General features: G+C 40.2%; 1 protein-coding gene across 1 annotated transcript in view; it reads left to right on the forward strand.

The window, feature by feature from the left end:
• stxbp5a (syntaxin binding protein 5a (tomosyn)) overlaps positions 1-14,984 on the forward strand; it is a 164,426-nt gene that overhangs the window by 19,129 nt on the left and 130,313 nt on the right.

Consider the following 14,984-nt stretch of genomic DNA (forward strand, 5'->3'; position numbering starts at 1 on the left):
AAGGAACCATGGTTTGACAAGAGACGTAGAATGTCTTGTCAAGAGCAAGAAAGAAGCTTACCTAAGGTTTAGAAAGCAAGGATCAGACAGGGCTCTTGAGAGTTACAAGGTAGCCAGGAGGGAGCATAAGAATGGACTTAGTAGAGCTAGAAGGGGGCATGAGAAGGCCTTGGTGAGTAGGATTAAGAAAACCCCACGGCATTCTACACGTATGTGAAGGATAGGAGAATGACTAGAGTGAGGGTAGACCGATCAGGGATAAAAGAGGAAACGTGCCTGGAGACAGAAGAGGTAGGGGAGTCCTTAATGAATACTTTGCTTCAGTATTCGCCAGTGAGCGAGACCTTGACATCTGTGAGGATGGCGTACAACAAGCTGTTACGCTAGGGCATGTCGATGTGAGGAAAGAGAATGTGCTGGAACTTTTGAAAAACATTAGGATAGATGTCACCAGGGCCAGACGGGATATATCCAAGGTTATTACGGAAGCAAGAGAAGAGATTGCTGTGCCTTTGACAATGATCTTTGCGTCCTCACTGGCCACAGGAGTAGTGCCAGATGATTGGAGGGTAGCAGATATTCCTTTGTTTAAGAAAGGCAGTAGGGATAACCCTGAGAATTACAGGCCAGTGAGTCTTACTTCAGTGGTGGGCAAATTACTGGGGAGGATTCTTTGACAGGATTTATGGGCATTTGGAGAAGCATAGGCTGGTTAGGGACAGTCAGCATGGCTTTGTGAGGGGCAGGTTGTGCCTCACAAGCCTGATTGAATTCTTTGAGGATGTGACAATGCACATTGAAGGTAGAGCAGTGGATGTGGTGTACATGGATTTTAGTTAGGCATTTGATAAGGTTCCTCATGGAAGGCTCATTCAGAAAGTCAGGAGGCATGGGATCCAGGGAAACCTGGCTGTGTGGATTCAGAATTGGCTCGCCCATAGAAGACAGACGGTGGTTGTAGGTGGAGTGCAGTCTGCCTGGAGGTCGGTGACCAGTGGTGTTCCGCAGGGATCTGTTCTGGGACCCCTGCTCTTTGTGATTTCTATAACTAACATGGATGAGGATGTGGAAGGGTGGGTTCGTAAGTTTGCTGATGACACGGAGGTTGCTGGTGTTGTGGATAGTGTAGAAGGTTGCTGTAGGTTACAAAAGGACATTGATAGAATGCAGAGTTGGGCTGAGAAGTGGCAGATGGAGTTCAACCCAGATAAGTGTGCAGTGATACACTTTCGAAGATCAAATTTGAAGGCAGAATACAAGGTTAATGACAGGACTCTTAGCAATGTGGAGGAACAGAGGGATCTTGGGGTCCACGCCCATAGATCCCTCAAAGTTGTCGCGCAGGTCAATAGGGTTGTTAAGAAAGCGAATGCTGTGTTGGCCTTCATTAGTCGGTATTGAGTTCAAGAGCCGCGAGGTAATTTTGCAGCTCTATAAAATTCTGCTTAGACCACACTTGGAGTATTGTGTTCAGTTTTGGTTGCTTCATTATAGGAAGGATGTGGAAGCTATAGAGAGGGTGCACAGGAGATTTACCAGGATGCAGCCTGGATTGGAGAGCATGTCCTATGAGGATAGTTTGAGTGAGCTAGGGCTTTTGTCTTTGGAGAGAAGGAGGATGAGAGGTGACTTGATAGAGGTGTACAAGATGATGAGGCATAGGTCGAGTGGACAGTCAGCGACTTTCTCCCAGGGTGAAATGGCTAAAATGAGGGGGCATCATTTTAAGGTGATTGGAGGAAGGTATAGAGGGGGATGTCTTTTTAACCACAGAGAGTGGTGGGTGCTTGGAACATACGCCAGCAGAGGTGGTGGAGACAGATATATTAGGAATATTTAAGACACTCTTAGATAGGCACATGAATGATAGAAAAATGAAGGGCAATGTTGGGAGGGAAGGGTTAGATAGATCCCAGAGCAGGATAAAATGTCACCACAACATCATAGGTCGAAGGACCTGTGCCTATGTTCTAAAGTGCTTTGGGGTGCCCTGAAGCTTCAAAAAGATTCAATAGAAATATATGCATGTTTGTCTGTGTTTCTTGCTTGACATAACAGGAGCCGTACAGATTTGTCTCAGAGTGGAGACAGAAGTGAGATGGAACGACAAACCAGACCACATTTGCATGCCGTAGGGGTTGCACTGAGTGGCTCTGGAAGCAGCTGGCTCCCTTGGCTGCAGGTGATGTCTATTCCCATTGGGGCTAAGGGACAAAGAATAACAATACAAAGCTCTTTGTCTCTCCTGTGGGAATGTAACTGGCATATTCTGGGAGATTGGTTGTCTGCAACTCAATTACTTTGAATTATTAAGCAGGAGGCTGTAGACTTGAAGTTGTGGTTGAGTCAGATGAGTTTCTGTTCTTTTGAATGAATGCATTCAACAAAAGTGTAGGCTCAGATAAGAGGATTGAGTGCAAATAATTTTGAATCTCTGTATCTGGAACAGAAATGTCTCCTCTTCAAATATTTCATTTTGCTATTCCTTTGGTTTTACACAAGAGGAATTTCCCATTTTGTACCCAAAATTAATCTTTTTTCAGAGCATGTTAATTATATTGCAAAAGTAGTGTATGGAATTGAAGTTCAGGTTATATTTCTATCTCCACCCCATCAGTTTTACTCTCACCCACTCATAAAGTAATGGTTAAAAGTGGTTAAGCTCATGGAGGCGTCAGGAAGCCCTGAAGTATTTTTTCTTCCACAGGAATATCAGAAAATCTGTTGGTAGTATTGGAGGAGAGCTTAATGTGGCATCTAACGAGAGTGCAGTTATGTAGGATAAGAGCAACCTTTGATTGAATGTTTTGACTTAAACATTCGTTTGCCTTGTCTAACTGCAACTTTGCAGTTACTTGAGCCTGCTTTTGAAGTTTGTTATCTACATTGACCAAGCAAGATGGTTTTCCCCAGAGCACATTTACAGTTGTTCAATCCCAGAGTGAATTCCAATTACATTTTGTTGCTTATGGTGCAAGTGTCAAGTCTTTCTTAAAAAAAAATATACCATTTTGGCTGTGGTTTATGCAGTTGTGAAGTTACAGCCATGCCTTGCATATGGGGGGCTGTAACTTCATGATTTCACAGATTTTGCTTTTGAAGATTAATGTTGTATAGTCGAAGTTTGAGTATTTGTGGCATATAGCAAATTCCTTTAGTCACTCGGTGTCTAGAGCTTTACCACAATGCCCTTTAGTCCCTTTTGCCTGGCACTATTCCATGCATTCCCTTTTAATACTTGGATGCCAGGGGTTATTCTGCTGCCATTTCCTTTGCCACTGGTTTTGTTCCATTGAACAACTTAGATTGGGAGAAAAGTGGAATAAACTTGAACTAAAAATAAGAAACCGATGGAGGGAATAAAGATTTAAATTTGCTTTTAAAAAGGGATTGCTGATGTTTTACTATTGCATTGCTGTTTAAGGAAGGGAACCACTCCAAGAAGGGAAGTCTGTCAAGAAGTTTTACAATTTTAACGGCACAATATATACATATAAGTTATCATTACTGTTGGTTGATGTTAACTCATTGGCTTGTTAAAAAGAAAATCACTGCTCTTCAGAACGCTCTAATTTGTGTGCTTCCATTTTACTGATAACCAACCAGTAAATCAATCGTCAATTAAATGCAAGTACTGAAAAGAAGGCTGATTCCCACATACAGGTACAAGGTTCCATATTGTACTTTGAGTAACTGCCCCTTCATACATGATCACAGAGAGAGTGGTCTTTTGTCCTGGAACCCAGGCCCGGCAAAAGCAACTGTACCAGGCAAAATCCTGGTATCAGCTGTAGTGTTGATATCTGCACTGCACAACTAGCTATGTTTCTCGCCATGCTATTGCAGTGTAACTATAACAACGCAGTCAACTCAATGCATCTTGACCCCTTGCGCTAAGTAAAAGCATTTAGCACAGGATTGTTAACTAAGTGTCTGGACTGAATGCTGTCTTGCACTCAGAATAAGGGTACTGTAATTTATACTGCATGATAGGATGACAACCTTCTTGAATATTAGAAATAAATGGCAGTACTGAACATTCATACCATGTACATGGTTTCAAATACAAGCTGAAACGACCAAATAAGTTATCTAATTTTTGGTAAAACATTTACAGTATACCAGCCTACAAAATGGGAAACTAGTACAAGGAAGCTGAGATTCAAGCAGCAACTGATGAACATGTACAAGAACCATTGTGTTATTAAGAGCTCTGCATCTATTGCTTTAGTTCCTATGTATTTTCTTCTGACTTCTTGGTTTTCCTTCCATCTGCTGTTGTTTGGTTCGCTTTTGACCCCTTGCTTCTGGATTCTGTTTGTGCTTTTCCTGATCGAATTACCTGCCCCTTTCTTAGTCTGGCAGGGTTGGCTTTTGCAACCTTTCAAGCTGAAATCTGTTCCTCCTAAACGTGGTAAATGAACAAGTATCATAAAGGACTGAAGAGTCTCCTGATTAAGTTTAAAAGATGAATCACCCAGATAGAAAACAAGATTTCGGGCATTTTAGACTTGTGTCTTTGTGTGGACATATTTTTGAAACTTTTATCACATGATTTTTTTTTACCTTCAAACCTCCTGCCAGCAGAAAAAAACACTTCTATCCCCTATCTCCAGTATATACAGGGCCAATATACAATAACAGACTAAATGAAATGAGAAAACACGTCTGTTAAATGACATTTTTCCAAGTTGTCAGCAGAATTACTCAATTCCTTATTGCTCCAGGACAAGCTCCAAGGTCTGTGAACTACAATTGAACTGTTGCATTTAGCTCGAAGAGTGCTAGGAAAGAAACAAATGGTAGAGCAGAATCCCTGGAACCAACTCCAAAGAAATCTGATTCAAATTGTCAAGTGACCTGGTTTCCTTTAGACCAGGTAGTGCCAGATAAGTTATTAAACCAGATTTATTCTGATGTGGCTCATTTAAGATGAACGGAATTGCACATAGCTGCTCTTTTGTCTCTTGATATCATTTTAGCTTAAAGTAAGGGTGGGATAAATTTCTTCTCCTTGTGACTTGCAACCAGCACTACCTTGGGTTTGTCTTTGGGACACGATAAGAAGCCTGAACTGAAACCTATAGTCCAAGTACTGTCCATAAAGTGATGATGAGAAACAGAATATAATAGGAGTAATATCCCAATATTTGTATTTGGGCACTTGGGATTGAAGGAAGAACATGTTATTCTTGGTAAAACTTTTTACCTTGAAAGAAGGAATGGAGATTCTTGCAGGCACTTTAAGCATTGGAGGAGGTGCAGGTCCTGTTGATGTCAGAGATGCATCATCTTAGGGCATGCAGTACTACTGCTTCTGCTGGGATAATTACAAAGGTGTGGCTTCTCTTTCGCTCCCTTCCCTCAGTCCCAGGGGCATATGGTAGGGCTGCTCCTGTTCTCCCCCGGTGTGTGCATGGTGAGGTCACTACCACCGCTTCTCCCCTCTCCCCCCCAGCACTAAGGCTGCTTCCTTCTGTTTTTCTCGGAAAATAGGGCTGCTCCCACTTAGGTTTATTTGGTAATCAGTTACTCATCCTGAAATTTCTTAATTACCTGAACTGATGGAACTGCATAACCTGCTTTTCCACTCGAATCATTTAATTTACTTAAGTAAATGAAGTTCAAAGGAATATAGATAAATACAGTATTTTATAATGTCCCAAATCTTTTGTGGGATCCCATAATGATAAATGACTACCTAATTTGTCCAGGTGTTTTAAATTGAAAGACTTATGGAGAGATAACACTGTTTTTAACCTGGCTCATGGGACCTTTCAGGTCCACCAGACATTTAAGCTTGAATTGATATTTCATCTGAAAGATTAAATCTCTAATAGTGTTGTATTCCTTTAGTATTGCACTGATAGTGCAGCTAGATTTTGAGCTCAAATCTTCAGAGTGTGGCATTAGGCCTGCAATTTTTTGATGTGATCCAGAGTGTTGAGTTGTGTAGAGTGAATTAAGTTTCTCAACAGTTTAGTTGATTGAGCTTTTATTTTGATGTTTTTTTTTAAGGCTGAAAGAAATGTGTTCAGTGTACATTAGATGTTTTCTGTCCAGATTCCATACTATTTAGAATTGGTGTGTAATATCCTCTGCATTACAAATTCTTCACGCATTCACCTTATAGCTGTCAGGGTACTCTTTGGTTATCTATCCCCTCTTCATGTTAATGGTTTCAGTCAACCATGCCATGTCCATTTTTATTTTTCTGCAGTTCTGTGAAACACAGGGAGGTTCTGCATTGAAGATTCTGTTTGCATGTATGTAACTTGTTTGATGATTGTTAAGATTACTTGGGGATTTCAAGTGACTGCAATCTGGTTGACAGAACTATGCCATCTCGACTGTTGAGAATATACATGGAGATGTTGAGAAGACACTTGTGTATAATTTAGGAAAGTGTGTTTGTGTGTCACTGCTACAAACATTTTCTGATGATCAAAAATTAATCTTCCTCACTTTGCATTGAGCACCTTAAATTTCCACAGACTCTGGATGAGAGAACCCATTCTCTCTAGTCACACCTTAGAATATCTACCCTGCAGAATAGAAATGCAGGTTCTCGACCCAAAACGTCAACTATTCCTTTTCCTCCACAGATGTTGCTTGATCTGCTGAATTCTTCCGGCAGCTTAATTTCATAATTCCTAAGTCCCAAAAGACAAAATTTTAAAATTGTGCTTTCTAGCCAGATAAGTAACAAAATTAAGTGGCCAAATAAGTTATGTACACAGTTGTTGCTGAACTCCTGTAAAGAATTTAACTCGCAGCTGAATGTTTGCAATATGTTTCATTGTTTCAAAATCTGATGGTTCCTTATTGAAGGTCATGATCTTTAACAGAACTGTCAATTATTTAATTGACTTTCAATGGTACAATGCAGAACTGCAGGATGGCTGCAATGTTGGTATCACCTTATGAATGATGTTAAACTGAGCCACTGTCAAGTGACTGTTTTTCAAAAAAAAATCTGATGACACTATTTCAAAGAACAGTGCTCATGCACTGTATTTAACCTGATCAGTATTTATCTTCAGTACTAAAACTGATTATCTAGATGTTACCAATTTACTGGCTGTGTGAGTTCACTTTGTGCAAATTGGCTGTTGTGTTTCCTACATTACATCTGTTCCAAAGATGTATTACTGGCTCTAAAGTACTTTGAGATCTTATGAAAGGGCAAAGATAAAGCAATTGGAGAATAATGTTCAAAAATGTGAAATTATCCACTTTGGCAGGAAAAATGAAAAAAGCATATTATCCAAATGGTAAGAGATTACAGAGCTCTGAGAAATGGAGGTATCTAGGGTCTGAGTGCTTGGTTTGCTGAAAGCTAATGTGGAGTGAATTATTCCTCTTAGGGGAGAATTTAGAATGAGGGATCACTGTTTAGAAATACATGGTCACCCATTTAAGGCAGATGAGTTTTTCCCCTCAGAAGATTAAGAGTCTTCCGAACTCTCTTCCTCAAAGAGCAGCTAAAGCAGAGTCTTTAAACATTCTTGAAAATTTATTATTTCTTGATATATAAGGTGATTAAAAGTCATTGGGATAGCGTTGCGGAGTTGAGGTTGCAGTCAGGTTAACCATGTTTTATTTTAATGGCAGAGCCAACTCAAGGGAATGGGTGGACTACTACTCCTAACTTGTATATTTGTTATAGAAATGCCAGTAATTTTTTTCTAGTCAAATCTGAAGTGAAAACGCTCCAGGAAAGGCCTTTGCTATTTATTAAAAGAAAATCCTGAAGATCCTGCTTCCCACCTGCTGGTGAAGTACCATGTGCAACTCATGCAACTGTTTATTGGGAATCTTGAGGTGAACAATGATGGTGACTGGTGAGGCAAACCATAGCTGCCATCTCAACAACTTGTCCATAGGAATGATATATACGTTTTTTAGAAAACAAGAAAAGTGATACCAGCTTCTGAGGTTGCCTGGCATAACTGAACTTCACAAAGTCCCAAACAACACATTGTAAGTTTACATTCCAATCCATTGCTGCTACACATCAAGTCGTTCATTTTAAGTTTTGTGTGTGCGTGGTTTTCTATTGAAATTAATAAAAACACAAACCAGCAAGTTAAACAAGAATTTTAATTTGCTTATACAGTATGTCAAAGTAGGGCAGTTGGCTTTTATTTTGGAACAAGTTTTAAAAAAAACAGATGAATCACATGCTGAGTAATGTAATGAATGTGGGGGGAGAAAGTTGGCAAAGACAAAGAAATGATTGGCCTTAAACAGAAAATCAATGTTCTGTAAATGCAGAATCATATTTATCATGAAAAGGGAAGAGGAATGCCCCAAACCTGAGCATGTGGTGTGATTCTGAGCAGCAATGCCATCTTGAAGCCAAGCACCAAACTTTAAAGAAAAGCCAGTGGAAGCAAGGTGAAGTGGCATCTCACCAGAAACTGCTAAAACAACAAATGAATGCCTGTTGCATTGTCACATGCAAATCAACATTTACAATAGGGAAAACTTAATGCCTTCAATAATAGATGCCTGTCATTCAGTCATGGGTGTCACAGCTGCCAAGAAAATTAGCGTGTGCTAATACATCATTAGCAAGAAAATCTAAAAATGCCATGGTTAGCAGCGAGTTGCTGGAATTCCTCTGCTTTTTGCACCAACCTGTGGAGCATCCTGCTCAAATTTAGCTGTCCATGGAAATTCATCTCTATCCTAGTGCTTCATGATAAGAAAGCTGTGATCTGACCCAGTCCCAATGGGTGTCCTGCTGAGCCATTGTCTCAACATTTCTCTCAATCGTCCTTGCCAGAATGGCACATTTCACCTCCAACAAGCTTCTCGCTCAAGTGGAGCTGATTCATCAAACAAATGGGAAACTTTTCAATCTGTGTCACCTCCACTCCAGAAACAAGATCATCCCAACCTCTGTCATTGACCTGCAGTATTAGACGTGCACATTCAGAGGCCAAGCTCCAAGTCACTGTTCCAAGTTCATTGAAATATACTTGGGAATGGGACTTGCACTTAATGTCTACAAAACAGAGATCCTCTATCAACTAGCAGCTGCTGAATACTACCCTCTGACACAAAAGGTCTACAACAACATTCTGGAAAACCTAGAACTTCTCTTGTATCTGGGAACCACCTCACTATTGAAGGTAGACATTGATGAAGAAATTAACCATCAGCATAGTGTCTGGCCATTGGAGAGAGAGAGAGCATTTGAAGATCAAGATGTTGCATCTAGCATGGTCTGCTGGGAAGCAGTGATCTCTGCCCAAATATATGTTTCTGAAGAATGGACTACCAACACCAGGTACTTCAAAGGACTGGGGAGAGAACCCTGACTCTTCAGAATTACCTGAATTGATTAGCAGAATCAACAACCATTGTTAGCTTCCTGTCTGGCCCCATCTCCCCAGCATTGACACCCTAAGTACATTAAGTTAGCTTAGATGCACAGGCCATGTTGCTTGCATGCAAGGCACCAGACTCCCCAAATGGACACCTGTGTCACGGCAAGAGATTACCAAGTGGATAGAAGAAAAGATTCAAGGATATTCTCAAAGCCACCTTGAAAAAAGTGTACCATCTCAATTTTCTTGAGGGAATCCTTGGCCACGACCCTTCAAAATGGAGGAGCATTCAGAGTGAAATTGAGAGCTTTGTCCATTTTCTTGGAACATATAGAAGTCTAGTATAAATGGTAGGAGTGTATTATTTCACAAACTACCCACACACCTGCCATTCCTGCAAAGTACCTGTGGCAGACCCTACAGTTCCAGGTTGGCCTTATCAGCCACCTCTAACTGCTCGGAACTGGATCACTCTGCCTAAATAGAAGAAAAGAAGTAGTTCTCTTTCATGCCCCCTCGCCAGATGAAGGGAAGGTGGGATCTCAAGGCCTAGAGCCATTAGGCCACCATTACAATAATGCACATTGTAGCAAGATGAATTGCTGTTTTCCTGGCTAGCATTGAGTTTCTTGAAGTATGCAGGAAACTACTAATGGAAAGGTCAGAATGAGAGCGGGAGCATGAAAATGTGGTCATCCAAGGAGGTTCAGCTTTGGAAGGCCTTCCTTTTCCCTATTGTGGAAATATTTGTACATGAATTTTAGCAAGGTATTTGATGCAATTTTACGTGTAAGATCGGTTTTATTTTAAAAAGCGAAAGCCAACAGATCAAAAGAAATTAGATAACTTGGATCCAAAATTAGCCCAGTGGTAAGACACCCAAAGATTTCATTGGTTATTTTAATGACTGGAAGGCTGTTTGCTGTCCAGTTCTGCAGTGCAAGCTCCATTGTTTTCTGTTGTTTAGATTTAAATGTAAGGGGCATGCTTAAACAGTTCTCAGATGTTACACAAGTTGGTCATGTGGTTGGTAGTGAGGATTAAAGCAGAAATTGGGTACTAATATATTGGCTAAATTGGTCAGAAATCCATCAAATTAAGATTAGCCAGAACATAATCCAGTTTATGAAAGGCGAGACTGAAGGGAATGCTTTGTACATACTGTGAAATGCAGAGGGAAACATATCTTTGAGTGCATATCCACCAACCCCTTAAGGTATGATGGTTAAGGCAGCATGTGCTATCTCTTCTCTGCCTTGGCCAATAAAAGCAAGGGAGTTACATTAGAAGCATAGAACACGAGTTAAGCCACCAAGTGTTTTGCATATGGGACACTTTATTACTGGAAGAATGTGATTGGCCAGAGCAGATTCAGAGGAGATTTAAAATCATGTTGTCAAGGAAGGAAATGTTTAATTATATGGAAAGACTGGATATTTTAAGAGCTGCAGACAGGTCTGTAAAATTAAGAGACCAGGATGGCATGAATAATAAGTTCCTATTTCTTAAAACAGAATTCAATGACAATGGGGGATAGGGCAGAAGAATTAGGGTTAAGGAATTTTTTAACTAAGTGGTGGGAGCCTGTTGCTTATTGCCTGAAAGGATAGTTGAAGTAGAAATCCTGATCACACTTAGAAAGCACCAGGATGAGCAGCTAATATACAGCAATGTACAAGGCAAGGACTGAGAACCGGGAAATAGGATTTGTCTAAATTAGAACTTTGTTTCCGGGCTTGAGCCAGACAGGACCCAATTGTGGGTTTGGTTTGGTATTGAAAACATTATTCGTCTGAAGACGCCATTTAGGTTTACATTGATTATAGTTGGGTTGGTTTCAGGTCAGTTTTAATTTTGTACCTTAGCAGACCTCCAGTCTAAGTGTCTTCAAATCAGTTGCCAATGGGTGGCGAATGTCTGCAATGAGCTGTCTGAGGAGTTGGGGGAGGTGAATACAATTATAACATTTAAAAGGCTTTTGGACAGATAGTTGGGTAGGAAGGATGTAGAGGAATATGGGCCTAATGCAGGGAAATGGGATCAGTGTAGATGGACATCACGGTTGATGTGGATGAGGTGGGCTGAAAGGGCCCAGTTCTGTGCTGTATGTATGATAACTTTCTGATTTATGTCTAAGCTGTTTCCTATTTGAAGGCTTTGTTATCAAGGGTAGTCACTATTACCTACTTCCTGAAATTCACCTCTGTATTCCATTGGTGGACAAAGTTTTGTGGTTTGCAGTGGAGTGGTCCTGGCAAAACATGAGCTGTCCAGTTTATGAGTGACTTTTACATGAGCTGGCAGTGCTATCAAGCACTTACCTGCTTGATAGCACTGCCGACACCATCTTCCATCAATTTGCTAATTATTGAAAGTAGCCTGGGTGACGTTTTGCCAATTCCAATCTGTCCTGCTTTTCGGTATCAGGACATAGCTGGGCAACTTTAGACATAAGGTAGATGTTGGTGTTGTAACTGTACCAGAACTGCTTTGCTAGAGGCACAACTAGTTGTGGAGTGCAAGTCTTTAGTACAACAACCAGAATATTTTATGGTCCTATAACTGGGCTCTTGGCCAAATAGATTTTATTCATTAACCCTACCACTTCAATTTCATCATTTCCCCTGTGCTCCAGTAGGTTGTTTGGTTTAAATCTAGAAACCATCCATTTTCTTTCCTATCACATCCAAGAATCTTGTAAGTAGAAATATTGTTTCCAGAACTTCCCTCCTCTGAGCCAAGTCTTTGCTTTCTCCACTTTATCAAAAGTTCCATGTTTGATTTTTGTCTGTGGCTCACAAACTTAAAATAGTATGTTTGTTAAAATACATACACTTCAAGCCCATTTTTAAACTGCCTCATTTTCATCCCTCGTTTCTGAGCATTCTTTTATTCCAGTGGTATTTGTAGCTTGATCCTCTGTGAACCTTATTTCTTTAATATTTCATTCTGGTTCCCACACCGCCGCCAAATCAATGAAACCAGCCATTGTGCTTGTTATCTTCCCTGAACGGACTTTAGCCCCAGCTCTGCCAAAATATAGGAGATAGATTTCATGTTTTTAGAAATGTATGGCCCTGCACTTCCACATAGTGCTCTGCACTTTCTATGTATGGTGGTAAGCAGTGTCTCTCTAATCTGCTACCTTAAAGGATTGTTACTCATACACAGATTTCATGCATATTTTGCCTGTTGTCTGTTCAATGAAAGCAGTCTATTAATCCCACTCCTGCTTTTCCCTTAGCGCTGCAATCTTTTCTTGTTTCCTTTCAGTCTTCCTTTTTTTGTTTCTGTTCTGAAAATTAATGAACCTACTCCATCCTTTCGGGCAACCATTTCAGATCAAAATTTGCATTTAAAAAAAATCATTTCTCACTGAGTATCCTGCCACTTGTTTTAAATCTGCATTCATTGGTCATTGACCACTACTATCCCAACCCCACTCTACCTTCCACCCCCAGGCTCAAAACAGTGGAGTACCATTTACATCCTGTGCAACATCTTGTGTATTTTAGATGCATCTCCTTGTGTGAAGAACAATCCCAGCTACTTGAGTTTATTCAGATAAATGAAATCCTTTGTACACAGTACCAATACGATTAATCTCCTGTGGACCTTCAGTGCCATACTCATTAATATCACTGCCACTTTCATCTCCTAAAATTTTAACTGCACTCTTTTTTTAACTGTTAATATTTGCAAAGCCTTTCTTTATTGAAATTATTGGCATTTAATTGCACAAAATGCCTGTAAACTTGAAAATAATTGCAAAGTGGCCTTTAGAAGAAAATGTTGAAAGCAAGTCCAGTTCTTTGTAGTGCCCAGTTGCACTTTCTCAGCATGAAGGTAGTTACTGTCTTGTGAAATTTTCTTTTGCTTCCAGGAGGTTGTGTAATTGCTGTGTGGTGTTACTACTGTCAGTTAATTTTCTGCCTACTTCTTGTTCTTGTGTTTGCTGAACAATTGTGAAAGGAGTCGCTGAAAAATATGTTATGCACAAGGCAATGGTGATTGGGAAGTAAAATTCTAAAACTGGCTCATCGAAAATCTAGTAACCTCAGGTTTTATGCAGTTTAAAAAATGAAAGAAATAGTTTTTACTGAATTATGTATGTAACTTACAAACTGATTCAATCCTTCCTTCCATTTACTTTGAAATCAACCTTCAGTGAATGTGCACCTGAAAGCTTTGCACTCTTGCTTTTTCTTGGGGTCTACAGTGATTTTTCTATCCCAGGGCTATATCATAGGCCCCTGACTCTTCAACATTTACACCTTACCCCTCCAGTGATATTATCTAGAGGCGAGGGTCAGCAGCTCCACTGTTGATTTCAAGTTTATTGTTCTCTATCCAGTTATCTCAACACTTGTACAATATCACCTTCCATCCAGCTTTTCTAAGCCCATTATTGACTCCTTTCATTGTGGCTTACTGCTTGCTTTTTCTTTCTTTCCTACCTCTCTCCTGAAATGTAATTTTCTGCATGAGGTTTGTTGTGGTAGTGTTATAGGCATAATAAAAAGAATACAAGTTGAGCAAGTAGTTAGGAAAGCTAACAGAATATGAGCTTTTTTTTTGCTCGGGGAATTGAATGTGAAAGTAGGGACATCATGCTTCCATTATATAGGGCACTGGCGACACCTCATCTGGAGTAATAATGTTTACATTATTGGTATTATTTAAGGAAGGAGGTTAATGAATTGCAAGCAATTCAGAGATGGTTTACTCAACTGTTTCCTGGAATGGGCGGATTGACTTATGAGTGAAGGTTAGACAAGCTAGGCTTGTATTTGCTGTAGTTTAGACTGAGAAGGGACTTGATTGAAACATGTAAGATCCTGAGGGGTCTTGGCAGGCTGGATGTTTACTCTTGTGGAAGAATTTAAAACTGGGGTCACTTTAAAAATAAGTAGTCACCTATTTAAGACAAAGATGGGGCAATATTTTTCTCAAGGGCATGAAAGATTACAGAAGATGGATGGGAATGTGGAGTTAAGGTTAGAATCAAATCAACCTTGATCTCATTAAATGGCAGAGCACACTTGAGGAGCTGTGTGGCGTGCTCCTTATTTGTATGTTTGTATGAAGGAACTAAACGCTCTTGAAATTTGCATTTCATTTTCCTTTATGGAATTAGTTTATTATTGTCACATGTACTGAAGTACAGTGGAAAAACTTGTCATGCATACGGTTCATACACATCAATTCATTACACAGTACATTGAGGTGGTACAAGGGAAGACAATAACAGAACACAGAGTAAAGTGTAACAGCTACAGAGAGAGTGCATTGCAGGTAAGCGATAAGGTGCAAAGTCATAATAAGGTAGATTGTGAGGTCAAGAGTCCATCTTATCGTACTAGGGAACCATTCAATAGTCTTAAAACAGCAGGATAGAAGCTGCCCTTGAGCCTGGTGGTCCATGCTTTGAGGCTTTTGTATCTTCTGCCTGATGGGGGAGAGAGTAGAAGAAGGAATGTCTGGGATGGGTGGGGTCTTTGATGATGCTGGCTGCTTTACTAAGGCAGTGAGAAGTATAGAGAGAGTCCATGGAGGGGAGGCTGGTTTCTGTGATGTGCTGAGCTGTGTCCACAACTCTGCAGTTTCTTGTGGTCATGGGCAGAACAGTTTCCATCCAGATAGGAT

Source organism: Pristis pectinata, chromosome 3 (genome assembly GCF_009764475.1).
Source record: "Pristis pectinata isolate sPriPec2 chromosome 3, sPriPec2.1.pri, whole genome shotgun sequence".
Classification (NCBI taxonomy): Eukaryota; Metazoa; Chordata; class Chondrichthyes; order Rhinopristiformes; family Pristidae; genus Pristis; species Pristis pectinata.